This window comes from Aquarana catesbeiana, linkage group LG05 (genome assembly GCF_042186555.1).
Source record: "Aquarana catesbeiana isolate 2022-GZ linkage group LG05, ASM4218655v1, whole genome shotgun sequence".
Taxonomy (NCBI): Eukaryota; Metazoa; Chordata; class Amphibia; order Anura; family Ranidae; genus Aquarana; species Aquarana catesbeiana.
Genome location: NC_133328.1, coordinates 35,157,147 through 35,174,273, shown reverse-complemented (window position 1 = coordinate 35,174,273; position 17,127 = coordinate 35,157,147). Strand labels below are relative to the sequence as shown.

At 43.1% G+C, this 17,127-nt stretch overlaps 1 long non-coding RNA gene across 1 annotated transcript in view; it reads left to right on the top strand.

Annotated features, from left to right (window-relative positions):
• Nucleotides 1-12,954, top strand: part of LOC141144179 (uncharacterized) — a 37,036-nt gene extending 24,082 nt beyond the window's left edge. Inside the window, exon 3 of the long non-coding RNA XR_012244362.1 lies at nt 12,203-12,954. This is a non-coding gene — a long non-coding RNA (uncharacterized lncRNA). The remainder of the gene's footprint in view (nt 1-12,202) is intronic.
• The last annotated feature ends 4,173 nt before the right edge of the window (nt 12,955-17,127 follow it).

Sequence of the window (17,127 nt, the reverse complement as noted above, 5' to 3'; positions counted from 1 at the left end):
CCCCACTCTCCTCTACTGAGAGATCGGATGAAAACAAATCACCTGGCCATTTTCATCCGATCTCATCCGATCCGCAAGAGGGATGGAAAATAGGACCGCCATCCGTCTTGATTCCACAGACAGGGTCGGATCTGATAGTGGCGGATGTCAGCGGACACGTCACCGCTGAATCCCACCGCTCCATAGGAGTGAATGGAGGCTCCGATCAGGTCCGCCTCAAAAACTGACAGGCGGACCTGATCAGAAAGCCCACGTGAAAGGGACCTTAAGTGAGCTGAATACAAATGCACGCCACACTTTTCACATATTTATTTGTAATAAAATTTGAAAACCATTTATCATTTTCCTTCCACTTCACAATTATGTGCAACTTTGTGTTGGTCTATCACATGAAAAATCCCAATAAAATACATTTACGTTTTTGGTTGTAACATGACAAATGGTGGAAAATTTCTAAGGGTGTGAATACTTTTTCAAGGCACTGTGTGTGTGTGTGTATATATATATATATATATATATATATATATATATATATATATATATATATATATATATATATATATATATATAAATATATAAATACATATATATATATATATATATATATATATATATATATATATATATATATATATATATATATATATATTATAAATATAGTATACTGTATATATACACACACACATGTGTGTGTTTTAGCTTTGGGGTGCACACCCTAATGCAATAGGCTGTACATACCTATGGTCACACCTGTACACCCCCTATGGACCAGTCAAGGTCTCCTGCAATGAAGAGAAAAAACAGAGCGCCAGGCTTTGCATAGTGTAAAATCCTTAAAGCGATATTAAAGCCTTGTTTTATTTTTCTGTTTTTTAATAGTAAATATGTTATACTTACCCACTCTGTGTAACGATTTTGCACAGAGCAGCCCTGTTCCTCCTCTTCTCAGGTCCCACGCCGGTGCTCCTGGCCCCTCCCTCCTGCCGGGTGTCCCCACGGCAAGCAGCTTGCTTTTGGGGCACCCAAACAGGCGCGCTTCCAAGCTGCGGCTCTTTGAGTCTATTGACACACACGGAGCTGTGGCTTGGCCCCACCTCTCCTTCTCCTGAATGGCTCACTGACTGTGATTGACAGCAGCAGAGCTACTGCCAAAAGTCAATCAAGAGTGTGAGTCCCTGGAGAGGCAAGGCTCTTGTAGACATCGCTGAATCGAGAGGAGGCTCAGGTAAGTATTGGGGGGAGGGGGGTTTCACACAGGTTTTTTTCCTGAAAACGTAAAACGTGGTGACATCACGACCTCAGGTTACCACCCAACTACTCAAAATTGCCTATTATATTTTTACATTTCTTAAATACCTGGACCACTACGTAATTAACACGCATGCATTTAATTATTTATTTCCTTTTGTGAATTGCGTTTAATGCCTTTTCTTGCAGTATTTACGGAGCGTTTGCGGTAAAAACTGTTGCAATTCACTATTGACAGTTTCAGGATCGCATGTGGTATTTAGGCAAAATGCCTACTGTGACAGGCAATCAAAATCTAGAACAATCTGAACTTTTTAAAGAATGCCGAACAAGCAGGAAGGGGTTAAAATGAAAAGTAATTTTTTTTTTAAGGACAATGTTTTGTTTTTATGATATTGTCTTATAACAATGAACTTTTCTTTTTTTATGCAAAAAAAAGACAAAAAAGTAACAATTAACTTTTCTTTTTTTTATGCTAAAAATGTGGACAAAAAAGTAACATAACTAAAAACAAAAGCACTTTTTCCTTTTTTGGCAAGCTTTCATTTAATTAAAAAAGTGTCATTCTTTAAAAAATAGTGTTATATTCTTTTTTTTTTTTTTTAATCCAACAAGATTTTTATTAAATTTGCAGGAAAAACGTTACAGACATTATATTCATTGTATTCAAAGCCATACAACAACTCTGTATAGTGCACAGTCCAGTTAATAATCATCAACCTCAAGTAACATCGTTGACACTTATGCCCTGTACACACGGTCGGACATTGATTGGACATTCCGACAACAAAATCCTAGGATTTTTTCCGACGGATGTTGGCTCAAACTTGTCTTGCATACACACGGTCACACAAAGTTGTCGGAAAATCCGATCATTCTGAACGCGGTGACGTAAAACACGTACGTCGGGACTATAAACGGGGCAGTGGCCAATAGCTTTCATCTCTTTATTTATTCTGAGCATTTGTGGCACTTTGTGCGTCGGATTTGTGTACACACGATCGGAATTTCCGACAGGATTCCAACGGATTTTGTTGTCGGAAAATTTTATAGCAAGCTCTCAAACTGTGTCGGAAATTCCGATGGAAAATGTGTGATGGAGCCCACACACGGTCGGAATTTCCGACATCCAGGTCCTATCACACATTTTCCGTCGGAAAATCTGACCGTGTGTACGGGGCTTAAGTCTCAGTCTTGGCCAAACTTAATTTATACATCACCCAACATTGATTCCTAGTAAGCTGTCAACCACTAGTTCCATAGGGGCCAATCCCGGTACATTTAACCATGGCGCCCATAGTTTTTCAAATTTTTGCGTGCTACCTCTGTGTTGGTATATCAACTTTTCCAATCTCAGTTACGTTAACATTATCAAACAATTCCTTAATAGTCGGGGGCATTTCAGACTTCCAATGAATCATAATCAGTTTTCTAGCTTGAAAAAGTACTCTATGTACAGCTTCTCTACAGTGACCTTCCCACTCATACTTCTCCAGAGCCCCCAAGAGACATGCTCTAGGGTCCTGTGGAAGATTTACAGCAAAGACTGAGTTGATCCGCACCACTTCCGCCCAATATGTATGTAGCTTGGGACACCTCCACAGCATGTGTATAAGGTCCCCGTGGTCACGTTTGCATCTCGTACATGTCGGTTCAGCCTGTACTTTCATGAGATGTGGCCTGTATGGAGTATAGTACGTTCTCAACAAAATGTAAAGTTGGGTAAGTTTTTGGGACACATTAAGTGAACAAAGGTTCACCGCCTGAAAAATCTCCTCCCACTGATCCCCGTCTAGCTGTCCCACCTCCATTTCCCATTTCTCCCTTACCTTCAGGGGATGCCGCCTCATCACGGATTGCAACAGGATGGCATAGCATTGAGAGATAAATCCTTTAGAAGAGCCAGCATCCCCCAGAAGATTAAATACAGGGGTTGGGGACAAATGCCACTCCGAAGAGCGGCCCTGAACCGCCACCGCATGTCTAAGTTGCATATAGTAAAAATACATTGAGGGAGGCAAATTATACGCTTCCTTAAACCACTTTAAGACCAGCCTCATTTTGGATTTTAGGTGTTTACAAGTTTAAAACAGTTTTTTTTGCTAGAAAATTACTTAGAACCCCCAAACATTATATATTGTTTTTTTTCTAACACCCTAGAGAATAAAATGGCGGTCATTGCAATATTTTTTTTTGCACCATATTTGCGCAGCGGTCTTCTAAGCGCACTTTTTTGGGAAAAAAAATCACTTTTTTGATTAAAAACATAAGACAACAGTAAAGTTAGCCCAATTTTTTTTTTATATTGTGAAATATAATGTTATGCCAAGTAAATTGATACCCATCATGTCACGCTTCAAAATTGCGCCCGCTCGTGGAATGGCGTCAAACTTTTACCCTTAAAAATCTCCATAGGCGACGTTTAAAAAATTCTACAGATTGCATGTTTTGCGTTACAGAGGAGGTCTAGTGCTAGAATTATTGCTCTCACTCTACCGGTCGCGGCGATACCTCACATGTGTGGTTTGACCACCGTTTTCATATGCGGGCGCTACTCACGTATGCGTTCACGTCTGCGCGTGAGCTCGTCGGGACAGGGCGCTTTAAAAATTTTTTTTTTTATTATTATTTATTTTAATTTATTTTATTTATTTTTTCATTGTTTTTAAAAAAAAAAAATTTGGATCACTTTTATTCCTATTACAAGGAATGTAAACATCCCTTGTAATAGAAAAAAGCATGACAGGTCCTCTTAAATATGAGATCTGGGGTCAAAAAGTCCTCAGATCTCATATTTAGACTAAAATGCAAAAAAAAAAAGTCGTTTAAAAAAATGACACAAAAAAAATTGTGCCTTTAAGAGAAGTGGGCGGAGCTGACGTAATGACGTCGCTCCGGCCGTCCTATGGTATAGAGATGGGTGGGGGCCATCTTGGCCTCACTCGTCTCAGTACCTCAGCAGTGACAGGTCCCGATCTCCTCCGCCGCTACCGACGGCTCCGGTAAGCGGCGGAGGGTACGGGAGAGCAGCGGGAGGGGGGGTGGCACCTCTCCCGCCGCCGATATCGGTGATCTCGCGGTGAACCCGCCGCAGAGACCACCGTTATCATGTACAGAAACGCCGGCCCTAAAGATGGATACCTCGGTTGTGGCAGCAGCTGCTGCCGTTACCGAGATATCCATCTTTAAAAAAATGACGTATATATACAGTGAGCGGTCCGGAAGTGGTTAAGTCAGCAAACGTACGTAGCACCCTGTCCCTAAATATATGTTTAATGTGTGTAACTCCGAACTTCTTCCATCTAGCCCCACACTGCAGTTTGGCCAGTTCCCCATAGGTATCATTATGCCAGATGGGGCTATACTCAGTATAGCCATCCACATTCTGGAGGTATTTGGACTTATTCCATACTTTTTGTACCAAACTGAAAGTTGGGTATTTTTTGTGTGGTTTAGTAAAGGCTAAGGCCTCCAGAGCCATGTGACTCTGGCCCCTTCCTACTGTGTGTATCATTATTTTATGGGACGACTCTTGTGATGGTACAACTGTGCCGATCAAGTTTTGCAATTGGGCAGCCAGGTAATATAACCATGGATTGGGCAACGCCAGTCCTCCGCTATCTTTGGGCCTCCTGTAAGTGTTCTAATTTGATCCAGGCGGGTTTATTCTTCCAAATAAGGTTTCGGAAGATAGCATTAACTATATGGAATATCTTTAAGGGAATAACCATAGGAGTATTATGTAAAAGGTAAAGTAACTGTGGCATGAGAATCATTTTTATTAGATTCACTCTACCCGCTACTGACAGAAAGAGAGTTCCAAGTTTTAATTCCATCCCGGAATCTTTGTAAGAGGGGAAAATTGTTCAAGTGAATGAAATCCCTAGGCTGCGAAGTAATTTGAATCCCCAAATATTTAAAGGATGTAGCAATCGGTATGGGGCAAGAGGCATTCACCGTCTGTGAGATATCTCCGTCCAGCAAGAGGAGGGCAGACTTTGACCAATTTATAAGTAAACCCGAAAACCTTCCAAACTTGGATATGGTCGCCATGGCCTCCTGAAGGGAAAGGTCGGTGTCACCAAGTAAAAGCATGGTATCGTCAGCATATAGCATGACTTTTTCCTGCATGTCTCCATAACAGAAGCCAGTGATGCGTCTATTTGCCCTGAACTCAATCGCCAATGGTTCTATGGCCAGTGCAAAGAGGAGGGGAGACAGGGGGCATCCCTGTCTTGTACCCCTCCTCAACGCAAAGCTCAGGGACAGGAAGCCAGACACCCTAACAGCGGCCGCCGGCTGGCTGTGAACGAGCTTGACCCAGGAAATATAATTCAGGCCGAACCCGAATTTGTGTAGCACTGACCATAAATAGTCCCAATCTATGCTGTCAAACGCTTTAGTAGCATCTAACGATAATAGGGCCCTGCTACCCATATTGTCAGCTTTAGACTAAATATTAAGGAATAACCTTCTGAGATTAACGGCCGTTGATTTATTGGGCATGAAGCCAGCCTGGTCTCCATGCACAATAGCGGTAATTACTCCATTCATTCTAATGGCCAGTGCTTTAGCCAATATTTTCACATCGCTCTGTAGCAATGAGATCGGGCGATACGCCCCTGGATCTACAGGATCTTTGCCAGGTTTGAGGAGCAAAACAATGTTGGCCCTGGTCATTGAGATTGGTAAATGTCCCTCCTCCCGGGATCTATTGAAAACCCTGAATAGTTGTGGCAACAGTTCAGTAAGGTATTGTTTGTATATCTCCATAGGGATCCCGTCCTCCCCTGGTGCTTTACAATTAGGGAAGGAGCGGACTGCAGTCTGTAATTCCTCTACCGTTAGTGGACATTCTAGGTCTGCTCTCTGACCCTCATTTAATTTAAAAAAAGGAAAAAGACCCCTCAGAGAGTGGTGGGACTTTGAAGGCAACGGAAATGAGAATAAAAAAGCGGGTTTTATTAATACAAATATATAAAACTATACATATCGACAAGAATTTTTGCAAATACAAACATGTGAATCAGTTTGACAATAAAAACAATATTCTGCTGGTGAGCGAACAGAAGGTGTGTTCATGTAGTCTTCTACCTGAGCCTACGCGTTTCGGGACTACTGAAGTCCCTTCATCAGGGGCAAATGGTAAGCAGACTTTACACCAAGCATGAACAGGAGGAGAGGCCAACCGTCGGAAACACTTTCGGGGACAACCACACATCAGACGCCAGAAAACCAAATTTGGGAAACGGGCGTGTCTCTGGCCCCACCTTCTCCACACTGGTCCCAGTGTATCACCACAAAAAAAGGGGGGACAACGCTACCCCAAGAGGTCCCAGCGAACAGCAGATCAGAGGGAGAAAGGAGGGAGAAGAGGTGATTGTCCCAATATTAGTGTGTAAAGAAATATGCCCAGTGGCAAGTGGAAGAAGCGAATGTGCTTGAAGCGCAAAACCAGCTGCAGTTATAGTGATAAATAGCGACCTCATATAGGGAAATCTGGGTCTCTAATGTTGCCGATGTTGTTGATGGCTTGTAGCCGCCTCACACCGCCGCCGCGTCGGACAGTGACAAACGTACACACTAATATTGGGACAATCCCCTCTTCTCCCTCCTTTCTCCCTCTGATCTGCTGTTCGCTGGGACCTCTTGGGGTAGCGTTGTCCCCCCTTTTTTTGTGGTGATACACTGGGACCAGTGTGGAGAAGGTGGGGCCAGAGACACGCCCGTTTCCCAAATTTGGTTTTCTGGCGTCTGATGTGTGGTTGTCCCCGAAAGTGTTTCCGACGGTTGGCCTCTCCTCCTGTTCATGCTTGGTGTAAAGTCTGCTTACCATTTGCCCCTGATGAAGGGACTTCAGTAGTCCCGAAACGCGTAGGCTCAGGTAGAAGACTACATGAACACACCTTCTGTTCGCTCACCAGCAGAATATTGTTTTTATTGTCAAACTGATTCACATGTTTGTATTTGCAAAAATTCTTGTCGATATGTATAGTTTTATATATTTGTATTAATAAAACCCGCTTTTTTATTCTCATTTCCGTTGCCTTCAAAGTCCCACCACTCTCTGAGGGGTCTTTTTCCTTTTTTTCGTATGCTAGGGATGGTGGCAACTCTTGTGACACCGTTGGATGGTACCTTCCCCTTTTTCTCATTTAATTTAGGGAAGTCAGTCTGCTCTAAGTACTGTTCTAGATCCTCTGATGTGTAGGATGTACCCGGCCTATATAATTCTTCATAAAAAGCAGCTAGTGCTTGCAGCACCTTTTCAGGTGTGTTAACTGTTACCCAACTTAGTTCTAACGGCACCTATGGTTGGTGACTTCTGATAAGAATTTGCCATCCTCGCCAATATGCGGCCCGTTTTTTCGCCCTCCTCAAACGCCTGTTTCGCAGAGAACCGCTTCTTTTTGGCCGAAGAGGACGGCAGGTGGTGGTATGCAGAAAGAGTTGCCTGCCATGTCTCCTTGGTCGAGTCCGAAGGGTCTGTAATATACCTTTGTTCCATTTCCTGGACCCTGGCCTCCATGTCAGTTTTAAGAATAGAAGAATCATGTTTGACTTTGTTCATTTCAGCAATTAAAACTCCCCTTAAATATGCCTTAAAGGCATCCCATTGCCCAACTGACTCGTTTGGATCCTGGGTGTGAAAGAACTCACGCATGCTCCCCACTATCCCCTCATGACTGCGGAACAGTTGCAGCCAAAAGGCATTCAATTTCCAAGGGGCCTTGGGTAGTGTAACTATTGGGGCTATTGTAATTTTTATGACCACCGCAGAATGGTCGGAAACACTGCGGGGCCTGTGGATCATGTCAGACACAAAAGGGAGCATGTTTTTTTTTTTTCAAATATATATTTTATTAATTTTCATAGAAAAAGGGCAGAGCCCCAAACAAATACCACAATGGTACAGAATAGAAAAGTGAGGTCACAGCCTCCTGACAGTACATCATAATAAAACATAATATATTTTTTTAAAAGTAAAGTTCTTGTCAACCTAATTCTGTTATATAGTATTATCCCTGACGTGTACATCTTCTCAATGTTACATCATCTCAGAACTGCAAAATCCTATCACACTCACAATAGTCAGTGGTCAATATCTCAGTTAAGCGTTTGATGTTTATAAACAGGTCCGACTGAAACAGTCAGGAGGTAGCTACCAGAGAGTGAATCAAAGAAAAGAAAGAGCAAGTAAAAGAAGGAAGAGGGGAAAGGGTTGGGAAGGGGATGAGGGGGGAAGGGAAGGTGGGGAGGGGGAATGGTTGGGCACCGGCGGAGGATTTGAGTAAGCCATTTTTCCTTTTAACATAAGAGTTATAAGTTGTCATTGAGTAAGGTTCCCCATAAGGGCTTTACCTTCGTCTGAATATTTAAACATATTCCAGAGCGTTCAAGTTTTCTTATAAACTGCTTGTCTATCTTGAGCTGTCAGTATAATGTCTTCTAAATTATTTATGTCTTCCACTTTCCGTAGCCACATCGATACGGTTGGTGGGGCAGTTTGTTTCCATAACAAGGGGATACAGGACTTGGCTGCGTTGGTTAGGTGTCGTAATATGGATTTTTTATAAGTTTTGAGTGGCATGGAAGATACCTGAAGTAAGAAGAATGCTGGGTCATTTGGAATCTGAAAATCTGTAAATTTTTGAGAAATAGAGCGAACAGCAGTCCAGAAATTTGTCAATCTAGGACAGGACCAAAACAAGTGTAGCATCGTTCCCTCTTCCGCCTGGCAACGCCAGCAGTATTTGGATGTATCAGGAAATATAGTATGTAGGCAACTGGGTGTTAAGTACCACCTCGTCAGGATCTTATAGTTCATCTCTTGTAATTTAGTGCATATTGAAGATTTAAGGGAGAGAGCTATCATGTTTTGTTTCTGGACTGCAGTGAAAGTACGCTGAAGGTCTGTTTCCCACTTTATAATGCATGACAGGTTGGGTTGTTGTGGAGGTGTATTTAGTAGAGTGTACATTTTGGATAAGACCTGTGGTAATGGTTCTGTGTCTGAACATATCTCCTCAAATGTAGTCAAGGGTCTATTGTACAATTGAGGGTTCTGAATTGTCTGAAGGAAATGTTGGATTTGTGCTGCACTCCAAAATGTAAGTTTGAATGGGCCAATCGGGTCCAGTAGTTCTGAAATGGAGGGCCATTTATTGTTCTGTATAAATTGCGAGGCTCTAACACAGCCAGAGCTCTTTAGTGCCTGAAATTGTCCGGATGAGATTCCAGGTGGAAACTTGGGGTGTCCCAAGATCGGGGTCAAAGGGGATTCTTTGGTCATTAGTGATGTCTGTAGCGTGGCGTGAAGGCATTGCTTTATAGTGTTTCCTATGAAAGGATGAGATTTCAACTCTAAAGGAAGGGAAACATAACACCACAGTGCGGTCTGTAGGGGTATCTTTGTTTGATGTTGCTCTATTTGTGCCCATAATTTAGATGCTTTATGTCGGTGCCAGTCCACCACTCTACCTACGTGGACTGTTTGGTAGTACTTCCTGATATCCGGAAGCGCTACCCCTCCATATTGTTTTGATGAACATAACTGTGATCTTGGGATTCAGGGTTTTTTATTTGCCCATACAAAGCGGGTGAAAAGAGATTGTACTTGTTTAAAGTATGAGGTAGGGATGTTGATTGGCAGGGCTTGAAATAAATATAAGAATTTTGGCAATATGCTCATTTTAATTAAATTGCACCGCCCAAACCATGAGTGCAGTCCCATAACCCACTCATTTAATAGGGTTCTAGTCCTAGTTAAAAAAAAGGGAGCATGTTTAAGCTACACACCCCCAGATCAATTCTGGACAGACTGCCATGAGTTTTGGAAAAACAAGTAAACTGTCTGACCCCGGGGTTCCGGTGTCTCCAGATATCCACCCAGCCCACCTCTTGAAACAACTGCGCCAGGGGTGTACCCCTGGAGAGGGCAGAGGGTTCTGGGCCTGGGTGTCTATCCTCAACTGGGTTCAGACAATTAAAGTCCCCCGTCACCAGCAATGGCGTGTCAGACCTGCCATCCAAGAATGTAAGCAGAGACCTAAGCACCACCGCCGTGAAAGGAGGAGGAATGTATACAGCAACCAGCACACATATCAATGTACCCAACCTGCAATGGAGAAAGACATAACGACCCTCAGTATCTATTTCACCTGCAAATTCTTCATAGTCCAGTGTTCCGTGAATCAGCACACTCACCCCCCTAGAGTAGGAAGTGTGTGTGGAGTGATAGGCCTTTCCCACCCAGGAGTATCGCAGAAAACTCGCAGTGTCCGCAGTCAGGTGGGTTTCTTGATAACAAAGTATCCCGGGGATATATTTCTTTAAGCTCATGCGAATCATGGTGCGCTTTAAAGGGGGGTGGAGACCCTAACGTTCCAAGATACTATAGGGATGTCCGCCATGCTTTCCGGTGATCAGTGATCGGTGGCTGGAGATGCATTTAAACATAAAGTGTTAACAGAGACTGTACAGTTATTTACAGCTCTAAGAATATCAGCCAAAGTAGGTTGCACAGCGTCCAGGTCTGCTGAGCTGTGTGGTTCCCCAGATGCATAGGCTATCTGCTCCCCCTCCTCCTCTCCCCAATGTATAGGGAGAGAGTCTGCTTGCATGTCCTCCTGCATGTGTTTTGTCCCTGTAGTGTGGGATGGCTTTTCCGTTCCCAGAGTCCCAGACAGCTTTTGTGTATAGTAGAGCGTGTCTCTAGGGGCATCCCTACTAGAATGCTTGGGAAGCTTACTTGATTTAGGGCCAGCATCCTTCGTTTTGTCCTGTCCGTGCAGTGTGTGCTTCACTGAGGCCGCGGCGGCGCCATCTTGGATTTCTAGGCCCGACATCTCCAGCTGTCCTTTTCGGGACTTTCCCCTGGTGCAAAACGCCGGCGGATGTTCCCCTGGGGTCTCTGGGTCGTACCCGTGCTGCATATGTCATTGCAAAGTCGGTATGTGGGCTGGGGGAGGATCGGTTACCGGATCACTGCCGGGAGCTGTGGGAGATGCGTCCTCTCACATGCCTGACTTGGCCACGCCCCCAGTGTTATATTCTTTAATTTGTCCTATTTAAAATGACACTAAAATTATCATTCTGGTACAAAGCAGATGATATTAAGAGGTTGTGTGCTTTGGGATTTTTTTTCTTCTTTTGTCAGTTCACTTTAAAGCAGATTTAAACTCATATATATATATATATATATATATATTATATATTTTAATGGTCCTCCCAGGAGCTTTATACCATAATATTATAGTATGCACAGCATATGTGCACATTATGATGATAGACTTACCTGTCAAATAATGCCCTTGAGCGATGCACTTTCTGCTTTCGGCATGTCCCTCTTCTGATTTAACTTCTGGGCTTGCTCTGTTCCGTAACTTGAATGGCTGGGCCATGATGGTGTCACTCCTGTGCATGGGACTCACGACACAGAGCAGTGCCATAAATCTACTCTGAGCTGCGCATGGGTGAAGCATTAATGACAGAAGAGACAAATAGGGTATCTTCCTATCATAAAAACCCTACCTGTCAGCAGTTTAAAAAAAAATTGTTTAATTTCTCTTTAACTGACAGCATCTGCAGATTGAAGTTCATCCCTATGATCTGCAGATTGAAGTTCATCCCTATGATCTGCAGATGAATGAAATAGTGGATACAAAAGTAACAATGCCCCTTTGCATCTTTCTATTTCACATCTCACCAGTGTTTTGTTTTGTTTTTTGTTTTTTACAGCAGCCTTCATTTTCAGAGTTTAGAATTGCTGGAAATTGTGAGGAGGGCAGAAGGACTGGATGTTCCGCATATGTCCTCTCTACTTTGAGGATGTCTTCCTGGACATGTAGCATGTCCAGTGTCCTCAATTGATTGATATGAATGTGAATGACTTTGAAAGAAAGATTATTTAACATTTGTAATGACATGTCACTTTCTTTCTTTCTTCATACAGCAGAAGCAGAAGTATCAAAATTGCAATAGCTATGGCATAACTTTTGGATATGAACCTAGAAAGACCAGAGAATGTTCCAGTTTTACAAGTGGAGATTGCTTACTGATATTTTGTTGTATTTGATTCTGTTCTGTTCTTTACATAATACTGTAATGGGTTTTACTTTCTCTTGATCTTCCTTATGTATTGCTTAAATCCTAATTCAAATGTTAAAAAAATGATATGATATAAACTCGACTCAATCTGATTTGTTGGTCCACTGAAGTTTAAAGTGCAGATGTCTGTTAAATAGCTTGTATACTATTTAAAAACTTTTTGTAATTGTAAAAAAAAAAGTTGATCCTGCCAGAAATCTTGTCAGCTGAAAACTTCCGGTGTTTTCTGCTGCATGATTATCAATTGCAATGTTCCCAGCTTTGTCTGAACTAAGGAAGACATCCTCCAATGGTATGGAGATGGTGTTTTCTAAAGTCTTAACACACCTCCTATTCTAGAAAACAATGCTGCTCTAAGATATAGTATGTTACGTACAGAATTATCAGTTAAAAATAAAGGCGACGCCTGATAAAGGAAAACAAATGCGACAATCACATATAAGGTGAAGTGACCGCCGGCATCCATCAATAAATCCAGGAGGTAAAGCTTCTGGACTTTTGATATTGTTATATACAGTGTTTTGAAAATGTACATACCCTTGGAAATTTTACACATTTTGTCTTGTTACAACCAAAAACATAAATGTTGTAATTGTGAAGTGGAAGGAAAATGGTTTTCAATTTTTTTTTTTTTTTTTTTACAAATACATATCTGAAAAGTGTGGCATGCATTTGTATTCAGCCCCCTTTACTTTGGTACCCCTAACTAAAATCTAGTGGAACAAATTGCCTTCAGAAGTCATCTACTGTAATTAGTAAATAGAGTCAACCTGTGTGTAATTTATTCTTAGTATAAATACAGCTGTTCTGTGAAGCCCTCAGAGGTTTGCTAGAAAACCTTAGTGAACAAACAGCATCATGAAGGCCAAGGAGCACACCAGACAGGTCAGGGATGAAGTTGTGGAGAAGTTTAAAGCAAGGTTAAGTTATAAAAAAAATACCAAGCTTTGATCATCTCACGGAGCACTGTTCGATCCATCATCTGAAAATGGAAAGAGTATGGCACAACTGCAAACCTACCAAGACATGGCCGTCCACCTAAACCGACAGGCCAGACAAGGAGAGCATTAATCAGAGAAGCAGCCAAGAGGCCCATGGTAACTCTGGAGGAGCTGCAGAGATCCACAGCTCAGGTGGGAGAATCTGTCCACAGGACAACTATTAGTCGTGCACTCCACAAATCTGGCCTTTATGCAAGAGTGGCAAAAAGAAAGCCATTGTTGATATAAAGCCATAAGAAGTCCCATTTACAGTTTGCGAGAAGCCATGTGGGGGACACAGCAAACATGTGGAAGAAGGTGCTCTGGTCAGATGAAACCAAAATTGAACATTTTGGCCTAAAAGCAAAACACTATGTGTGGCAGAAAACTAACACTGCACATCACCCTGAACACACCATCCCCACCGTGAAACATGGTGATGGTAGCATGTTGTGGGCATGCTTTTCTTCAGCAGGGACAGGGAAGCTGGTCAGAGTTGATGGGAAGATGGATGGAGCCAAATACAGGCAATCTTAGAAGAAAACCTGTTAGAGTCTGCAAAAGACGTGAGACTGGGGCGGAGATTCACCTTCCAGCAGGACAACGACCCTAAACATACAGCCAGAGCTGTAAGCTGACAGAGCTTAACCTATTCTGCAAAGCTGGTAGAGACATCCCCAAAAAGACTTGCAGCTGTAATGGCAGCAAAAGGTGGTTCTACAAAGTATTGACTGAGGGGACTGAATACAAATGCACACCACACTTTTCACATATTTATTTGTAAAAAAATTTGAAAACCATTTATCATTTTCCTTCCACTTCACAGTTATGTGCCACTTTCTGTTGGTCTATCATATAAAATCCCAATAAAATAAATTTTTGGTAGTAACATTAGAAAATGTGGAAAATGCCAAGGGGTATGAATACTTTTTCAAGGCACTGTAGCACTTCATTGAAGCTCTTTGTAGCATATCACTGTAAACACAATGCTGAGCAGCCTTAATGAAATATGTGTTAACCTTAAAGGGGGAACCCCACTGTTTTGTCAATAACGTAGGTTCCCTTGATCCTATTAAGGCCTTTATCCAGGCATGTAACATGAGGGGTGGGGATGGGTGGCTGGAAAGGAAAGGCAATGACCATGCTCCCCCTTTCTAAACAATTCCATGCCACATGTGTTTTTACATTTTGGAGTAGCAGCAAAGCCTCTACATAGCAAGGCCCCTTGTCCCAAAGTTGAGTGACAAGGGTCCTCTTTGCCACATCCAGTCACAAATGAAGGAATGTTGGAAAGAAATCTGGAAGTCCCCTTGTAAGAACTGTACCCACAGATATCTGCCCCCTCTCCAATGGGAATGAGTAAAGGAGTATTAGTATACCTCATAGCTCATTCCCCAAAAGGGTTTATAAACACACTGACCTTACAAAATTGTCCTTTAATTATGTGCTGTCATCTAGTGGTCCTCTCAAGAGGGTCTTAAAGCATGACTAAATTCAGGCATACCTAATCTCCAATACAGCAAGGTCTTCCAGGTGTCAGTCTTCGGCCATCTTGATTGGCCATTGTGGAATGACGTTGCTCCTGAGTAGGGATGGGCGAACAGTTCGGTCCGAGCATAAGTTCGGGCTGAACTTTGTATGTTCGGAAATTCTGCGAACAACGAACAATATGCAGTGTTGGTGGCAAATTTGAAAGCCGCAGGACCCCCTTAAAGTTTATGGAACACTAACATGAAAAAATAAAGTGCTAATTTTAAAGGCTTATTTGCAAGTTAATGTAATAAAAAGTGTTTGGGGACCTGGGTCCTGCCCCAGGGGACATGTATCAATGCAAAAAAAGTTTTAAAAACTGCCATTTTTTCAGGAACAGTGATTTTAATAATGCTTAAAGTGAAACAATAAAAATGAAATATTCCTTGAAATATTGTGCCTGGGGAGTGTATATAGTATGCCTGTAAAGTGGCACATTTTTCCCATGTTTAGAACAATACCACAGCAAAATGACATTTCTAAAGGAAAAAAAGTCATTTAAAACTGATCTCGGCTGTAATGAATTATGGAGTCTCGGCAATATAGATAAAACTCTTTGAAAAAAAACGGCATGGGTCCCCCCCCCAGTCCATTACTAGGCCCTTTGGGTCTGGTATGAATATTAAGAGGGACCCCGAACCAAAATTAAAAAAAACTGAAGTAGTCATGCAACATAAATGATCAATCATGATGAACTGCCACCCAACAATGTTTCCCCACTGCCACGACAACCCAGTGCCCATTGTGCCCTCCCCACTTTATCTAGTTATCAAATAATAGACATGTGCAATTTGTTTCGTAACAAATTAAAATTCAGCCGAATTTTGCATCTTTCGGACATATCGGGTGCATCCGAATGTCCGAAAAAAATAACGAATTTCAACTAATACGAAAGAAATTATAGCGAATATAACGAATGAATTCGACATGATTTGGTAATTTGTTAAAAATCTAATGAAACAAAAGGTCAACCCAAAGTATAGGCCCGTACACACGATCAGACTTTTTGACAACAAACATGCAAATTAGCTGTTTTGGAGCAACATCCAACCGTGTGTACGCTCCATCGGACAAACTTTTTCTGTTTCCATCGGACTTTTGTTGGCTGTGCGAACGCACAAACTTTCCGACAACAAAAGTCTGATGGAGCAAAGTCCGATCGTGTGTACACAAAACCATTGGACTTTTGTACAAACTACAGTACGCAGCCGCGAGAATGTTTCCAGCCGGAACCCATCGAGCTGGTTCTTGGCGACAGGGTACTGTACATCTCGCACTGGCTGCAATAGGAAAAACACATTTTCCTATTGCGGCGAGCACAAGAGGGAATTCCCCTCTGGGGGCATACCAGGCCCTTAGGTCTGGTATGGATTTTAAGGGGAAACCCCTAAGCCGAAAAAATGGCGTGGTGGTCCCCCCAAAATCCATACCAGACCCTTATCCGAGCATGCAGCCTGGCCGGTCAGGAAAAGGGGTGGGGACGAGCAAGCGACCCCCCTCCTGAACCGTACCAGGCCGCATGCCCTCAACATGGGAGGTGGGTGCCTTGGGGGAGGGGGGCGCCCTGCGGGCCCCCCACCCCGAAGTACCTTGTCAGAATCCTTATCTTATCGGAATCCGGGAGCCCCCTTTAATAAGGGAGCCCCCAGATCCCTAGTCCCCCACCCTATGTGAATGAGTATGGGGTACATCGTACCCCTACCCATTCACCTAGGGAAAAAAGTGTCAATAAAAAAACACACTACACAGGTTTTTAAAGTAATTTATTAGGCAGCTCCGGGGGTCAACCGCCAGGGTTGTCGGGAAGAGGCCCTTGTCCTCATCAACATGGGGACAAGGTGCTTTGGGGTGGGGGGGCCACAGGGTGCCCCCCTCCCACAAAGCACCCACCCCCCCATGTTGAGGGCATGCCGCCTGGTACGGTTCAGGAGGGGGGCCTTTCGCTCGTCCCCACCCCCTTTCTTGACCGGCCGGGCTGCGTGCTCGGATAAGGGTCTGGTATGGATTTTGAGGGGGACCCCCACGCTGTTTTTTCAGCGTAGGGGTTCCCCTCAAAATCCATACCAGACTTAAGTGCCTGGTATGCCCCTGGAGGGGAACCCATGCCGGTTTTTTATTTAAAATTTGGCGTGGAGTTCCCCCTCAAGATTCATACCAAACACAGTGCCTGGCATTGGCGGGGATCCAAGTCGGATCCCTGCACCAGTGTGAACCCGGCTCGCAAGGTGTCAATCTTGCCGATAAAAGCGGCAAGATTGAC